Genomic DNA, 7,599 nt, shown 5'->3' with positions numbered 1-7,599 from the left:
AAAAAGAACTTTTCAGGAGAGACTGAAAGAGTGGTACTTGTATTCTAATTTTAGATAACTCAAAGAAATGGAGAAAGGTAAAGCCCAGTTCAGCAGCCAAACATCCTGAAGGAATCTGTCCCCCCATTTCCTAGACATTCTTTTCCTAAGCAAGGTCCCTACATTGGGCTTTTCAAATAATAATACCAGTTCTCTGCTATTCCACCAGCTGAAATGCCTCCTCTGGAGCCCTTGTAACCACATTGCCTTTTTCATAATCTCTTTTTATGTAAGGCCATGAGAAAAGTCTATGAGAAAAGTCAACACCAGCCTTTATCACAATACCAAAAGTGATCTTTGCACTTGGAGAAAGACAGTGACATCCAGTGGTTCATTACTTAAGTCAGTGACACGCTTTAAAATTGCTATTTTCAGAAGAGTTTCCTAAGTCCTATTACTCATCTAAGTAAGATCATTTAAACCAAAGCCAGATCCCAGCTGCTCAAATCAGCACACACAATTTAAAACAGATCCTGAGACATCACAAAGGCATTCTGTATGCCACAGGAAGAAAGGAGGATTACTGCAATCTTAAAATTGCTTTTCTTTGATATAATCAGTGTGAAAAAATGTTAACAATTACAATAAAGAACATTTGACCTGAAATGCCTAACAGGAGTTAACTATGCTCCCATTCCCGTGATCAAAAATAAAGTTATTTAATGACCACATGCATAAGTGTTTCTCCTAATTTCTAGTTCAAGTTTATATATGTATTTAGTACAGGAATAATATATGAATATACTAATTGTTGCTAATGATGAAATAGCCAAAAGCTTTTCAGGGTGCTGCTCAGTTACACTTGAAAAGACAACTTCAGTGCTTGATTTGGACCATGTGAGAAAGGGGGCAATGCCTGTCACAGGACTTTTACCACATTTATAGGGTTTACCAAGGCTATTAAAAAGTTTAACAAGTAGCTTCAGAATATATAAATACACTTTTTTTTTTATTTGGTACTACCCAAGATGAAAATACAAGAAAAACAATAAGCAAATATTTCAACAGTAATAAAAACACAAAGAAATGAAATTGAAATCAACCTTTTGATAGAATTATTTCCCAGCTACTGAGTACATTCATTTTTAAAGTGTTTAGGAGAACTCAGGTAACCACAAAATTCTCACTTCATTTTTTTATTGCATTCACCTATGTTTTAACTACTTTTACCTTACTCTTCCTTAGTGAGGACCTTGCAAGTAGAAGTATTCCTTCCCTTCACATTGGGCTAATTAGCAGCAATTTGTCCTAAGACATTCTATAATGGGGCAGACTCAGTCCACCAGAAATGGGCCCTGAGTGCTCAACAACCTCATTATTTTGCAGCTTTTCCTAATTCTGAGTTAATCCCTAGAAGGAAGCCTATATATTTTAAGAAAAGAGTGTTTCAGTGCTCAGAACCACTTGCATTTCTCCTTTGAAAGCAGCATTTACAAGTCATGGCTGCTGAGATATTCTCTGGGAAGCTGCCCAAATTCACACTGGACTTTTCTAGTAAATGTTGCCCAGGGTGAGACTTAGGCAAAAAAATACATCTGTAACTTGGTATTTTAGCAGGGTTGGTACAGAGTGATAATGGTTTGCTCAAGAGGTACTTTTGAGCCTAAAAAGTTCAGGTGAATCCACCTAAATCTGAGTGGATTATCTGGGCTAAGTTTGGGTAAGGCAAGACTTTGCAAAGGCTGATTCCCTGCTTCACACTAAATGCTTTTTCCAGCACACCTTTCAAGGCAGTAGCATAACTTGGGGAAACAGAATAATTCTCTTACAAAAGACACTATAATCATAAACACAAAGCAGTAAATACAGTTCCAGGCCACCTTCACTAAGGTATTTTGTGTGAATTTGCACTCGAAATGAAATGGTTTTATATTTTGAGATGCAGCATGAATATTTAAAAGTGAAACAAAAGTTAATTATGTTTAGAACTTTAGAATTAAAACCAGGCTCTGAGCTGTTGATCTGCCAGCAAAGCTATTAATTAGTATAATTACACAGCAAATGAAGCTGGGATTCTAAATGTCAGAATATTTTACCAAGCTAAGCAAATATAAAAAACAAAAGAACACATTCAAGTGATTACACCCTTCTGTTTCATCTTCCCAAATTACCCCATTTTTCTCAATTGTGCTCATTTCATTACTTTTATTCCTCATACTATTTTCAAAATTAACTTTAAGGAGGAAAAATTACACCAAGGAAAGAAAAAAATCCAAACAACCACAAAAAGGTTGGGGTTCGTTTGGTTTGGTTTATGAGCCTTTTCCAGAAGCTTTAGAAAATATATCTGCTTGTAACTCAACAGGTCAAGTCATTTGAACCTTGCTGTGGCTGATGATACCCTTGGAAACTGGCAGGTAACCATGCAGCTGAAAATAAAATTAGTGCATAAAGGACTCAAAATCCCCTCAAAGCCAAACTTCCAGTCTGATATTTCTTTATAAAAGTAGATATCAGATACTGCAAATTTAGTTAACTTCTAAACCATCAGTTCCTGCCTGGTTCATGTGCTCCAATGTCATGTTCTACAGCTCTAAAGTCAGATAGTCCCCAACAACATCAGGAAAGTTCCTTTAAGAATAAGGAATCATGCACTAGTTTTATCTAATAAAGTGTTTGAATTCACCTTTTAAGAGGGATGAAAGGGGACAGGGGTTGGCATGAAAGGTAAAACCACAAGTATTTGACAGAATAAAAAAATTGCTTAAAAGCAAGTCCTAAAAATGGGAAGCTTGGAACTGAAACAAGCTAAATCACTACAGCTCAAAACATTATACTTTCTTATTACAAACTGGGATAAATATACTCAAGTAAGCTTAAAAAAGAAAAAAAAAAAAGCTTCAAAATCCCAATCCCCACTGAGTGCTCTCCAATTACAACTCAATCAATGGAGACATGATTGATTAGGTTTTGTGTATTTCCATATAACTGTTAAAAGTTACTTATGTCTCATATTTTATAACAGCAGTTTTATGCATAATATGGCATCACGTTTATAGCTTAATTCAGAGCCCTTGCAGACAACCTTAAATTGAACATTTCAGGACACAGTCTTTGAGTAAAGGCTAGCCTTAAAAGTAAAATGTACTTCTTGAGCCAAACATTGTCATGTTGAAATACAACTCTTATAAATAACTTACCTTACTTGATTTTTGTTTTTCTTTCTTGGTTGTTACAAGTGCTAGAGATAGATAAGAACTAAGCAGCATTTTCAAAACCACTTGATAGATATTAAACTGATGAAATATAGATTAACCAGAAATCCACATTTTCAACTCTGTTTTAAAAACAGGTAAAACAAGAAAAAGGCCATAGCTCAGTGTGTTTCACACAAATAAACACTACACATAACAGCAGAAAAAGTAGCAAACAAACAAAAAAAACAGCAAAAAAAAAAAAAAAGAACCTAGACTTTCATACTGACCTGCTCAACACACCAAAACTACTGTATCCTTGGGGGAAGCCAAGATCTTTTATAGCAGGCCTGAAATGAGAGCCAGGTGAAAGCTAAATTGATTTTGATGGTGGAAAAGCTAATGATCTCCAGCTGGCAGAGCTGATTAAACTTTTTACTCCACCTGACTAGAAATGGAAAGTAACAGTGCTCAAATTATCATCCAGAATGCAGGTGATGACCTGTATGAAATTAAATTTAATTAAAATTAAAGACAATTACTTTGTCCAACTGTTTATTGCATAAAAAAACCGGCAGTCGTGAAATATAATTGGAAAGAAACCTTTTATGAAAAGGAAGCTATACTAATTAATTCAATATAATTTTCTCGTTGATATTTAATAGCTGTTATTTGTTTGATTCCCAGGAAGGGAATTCCCCCCCGGCAGGAGCTGGAATTCCAGGAATGGTCGGCAGATGGTGCTGGAGACCCGCGCGCTTCGAGCCCAGCCCGGGAATTCCGAAGGAATAAAAACGTGGATTGCGAAAATTTAGCGACAGAGGGAATTCCAGGTATGTAACTACTGTGTTAGAAGGGAGATGACTGAGTTCGGGGAGCTCTGCTGCCAGTGAGTATATAAAAACTCCACCTAAGTCACAATAATTTATGTGTTTCAAGAGTAGTGAACTGGTTGGGTTAATTAATGGTTGTACAAATAGAAGCGTTAATGAGGGTGTGTGCATGTCTATTTTTACGTCATAAAACGTGGGTTTTAATTACTCAGTGTTGTTACCAAAATCCTTTCCTACTCAAGAGGAGAGTAGAATTTAAATACTTAATTAACTCTATATATCAGTGCAATAAATTGAACGGAAACTCGTGTCGAGTAAGGAAACTCGTAATGCAGGGAAAAAAGCTGGGGGGGATCTGACCCACCACCAAATTGCAGAGTGGTAATAATGGATATCAGCATTTATACTGGGGGGGAAGTTCAAGTGACTTATCAAAGTACTGCTTAAAGAAAGAAAAGTTAAAAGGAATTAAGAGTTCCTGTACACTCCAGGTTCTATTACATGTTGATTTGGTAACCTTGCCCTGGGATTGACTGATCCCTTGAGTTACCAAGTATAAACAGACAACAAATCAACCCCCTGAATTTATTACCATGAAACTTGTACTGTTATTTTGTTGGTTTTTAGCAAAATCTTGCAGTTGTGATTTTAACCCTGGATGTTTGAAAAAAGGGTGAAAGAAGCATCCAATTTCACACCATAGTTAAAAAAATAAAAAAAGAAAATCAGGAATGAAGGAAAATACAGCCTACACGATGCTAATTGAGTCTTAATGCAAATTTCCACCGTAACTTGTCTCTGAATTTATGTCCTGAAGAAAGTATATTTTCATAACTGGAACCCTGGCTTATATAAATCCAGGAAAGTCACCGTGAGGCTCCTGCCCCGTTCAAGCAAACTGTAAAAAAACCATAACAAATCTAAATAAAAGTCATGGAAAGCTTTCATAAGGGAGTTGCAAACCTGAGAGTCTGTATTTGAAAGAGACTCTCACACCTACTTGACAGCTCTTTTCAAGTACTCCTGTGCAGCCACAGAAGGCTATTTAAGGTTAGATTGGTAAGAAAAATACAGAGCAAAGGGGTGTTTTGCTAAGATGACTGAAATAGTGAGATGAAGTGATTTGGATGAGGTCAGTCTCTAATAGTTTAGAGAGGATTACAAACAGTTACTGGCCCTCAATCTGTTGCTGTAATTACTGAGCTACTTGAGTTCTTTGCAGAACAACTCAGGGATTGGTGTTACTGCTCTTGGAATTCACAGTAATAAATTGAAACTTATAGTCCTCTGGATTCTATTTAATGGGAGGTGAAAGTGTCCCATCTCAAAAGTGCAGAACAGTTTCACGTTTACCAAAAATCTGGAGTTAAACCTGGGCTTTTACAAAGCTGCACTGGCAAATAAAGTAATATGGCTTTAAATTGTGCAACGTTGAGTGTTCTTAAATAATGAAGAGCCAGAACACGCAAATAATAACAAACAAACAGAACACAACTTAATGTTCCACTAAGTTTTTATTATAACGACCCCTGGGTCTGTTGGGCCAGAGTGACAGCTCCTAATCAGCACTTCTCAACAGGCTGCTGCTACTCACTCGGTTGTAATTAGCAGAGAAAGACCAAGAGGGCTTCTGTAACTCATTTGTTTTTATTTAGATAAAGACAACAAGCCTCCTCCTCGGGGGGAAAACTAGCCCCTACACATTTACTTGCTGCAATTACTCCCTTACTTATGTGGAATTCTGGCTGGCTGGAATAGATAAGACTCACAAAACACCATTTTCCACAGGGTTAGCAGTGCACAGATTTAATTAAGTTTAGTGATATAAAATGTCAGTAAACAAAAGTATACAAACTACACACTTTATGCTTCAGTAACTACTGGATTTGTGGAACCTCTATAGGGCAATGGTTGTTATTGAGGTCACAAGCAGGAGAAAAGTTTCTAAGAGCAAGGGACTAAATACAACCTAAGCTGAAAAGAACCACGAAAAACGACTGTCTTTTCATAGATAAATGGGACAAAAGTATTTGTTTCCATAAATCCATAATTACTACAAACAATGGACATAATGACCTTGTCATTCTATGCTTTTCTACAACCCCTTAGAGTGAAATCCAGCTTCAAAGCCAAGGCATCCTGGGATATATTAGAATTAGACACTGTAACACCAGGGAATGATCCTGTAGCATTCTGCCACTTGACAAGTTGCTACTGGCTTATTAAAAACCAGCACATGGATTTTACAAGTTGTAGACGTGGTCTGTAAAACAGTGTCCCAGTGACAGCCAACTCAGCAAGGGGAAGAGAACAGGTGTGAAAATAATGGCATGTTTTAAATAACGAATTAATTACTTTGCATCTAAGCTCCTAACTCTTAGCTGAGGAAAATGTTATGGAGTTTGCTAAAATATTTCATGTCAGCTGTCATATGTGACTGTGGAACCAGAGGGGGAAGCAGCAGCTATTTTAAGTCTTTTAAAATTTAGCATGCTATGAGGGTGGAGTAATCATTTTAATACTTAGCATTTACAATGTATTTTATGTTTTTCCAAGATGTACTCACTAACTGTCATGAGAATTACATGGATTTGTTAATTAAGTCGCTGTTATCCTTATTTTAAAACAAGGGGGTTTAGCTGTGGGTATTTGGAGTGGTTAATCACACAGTGAATGCAGCAGAATCAGGATTAGAACAGGATTGTCTCGTTTCCTGTCCCTGTTTTAATCAACTTCGTATTCTTGCCTGTCTAGATCATTCTGTATTTAATTTTTAATCCCATTCCTATTGACAAAAGCCAGACTCATATTTTGATAGAATAGTAGGAGCAGTATCATTTTGATAGCAGTAGTAGTGGTGTTTTATTGGCTCCCTCTGTCAAATTTTATACTATGTGCTTATTTTCCAAGCCCCTTTTTTCTTAAGACATCTATTTCTGTCCCAGTTGCTCCAAATAGGATTGTTATCCTTGCATCTACTTACAGCCTGTTGCTTGAATTTAATCTAGCATTACTTGAAGCATGTTTCTTTAAAGGCAGAATTTGGTATCAGAGGTTTCTGTGCAGTGGCTTTTGTTAGGGATGTCACATCAAATAGAATAATAAGTACAAAACACATGAATCCTGCAGAACAGATTAAAAATTTAACCACTGCTTAAAAGGTAAAAATTACTAAGGTTTTCTTTTGGGGCAGAATAAAATGGTACATAGACACCTGACCCTGGACTTTCTAATAACCATCAGGAGTCTATGGTGAAACACTCCTGCTGATTAATTTTGCTCTTCTTGCTGGATATCACTCAGATCTTCACTGGCTTAGGAAATCTATGAATACTGTACAATTTAACACTATGAAATCCCTCCCTGGGACTCCCCCCTGGTACAGGAAGTGAAGATGAGTAGAAACCAGAGCAAGCTGGGAAAACAAATAACAAGTCAGAAGGTTAATTGACAGCATGAAGTTGTGTCAGGGCAGGTTTAGGTTGGATCTCAGGAAAAGGTTCTTCCCCCAGAGGGTGGTTGGCACTGAACAGGCTCCCCAGGGCAGTGGGCACAGCACCAAGGCTGCCAGAGCTCAAGGAGTGTTTGGACAA

The sequence above is a fragment of the Manacus candei genome, unplaced genomic scaffold (assembly GCF_025592945.1).
Source record: "Manacus candei isolate 608988 ecotype Guabito, Panama unplaced genomic scaffold, ASM2559294v1 h1tg000037l, whole genome shotgun sequence".
Lineage (NCBI taxonomy): Eukaryota > Metazoa > Chordata > Aves > Passeriformes > Pipridae > Manacus > Manacus candei.
The sequence above is the reverse complement of the archived record's forward strand: the minus strand, read 5'-3'. Positions refer to the sequence as shown.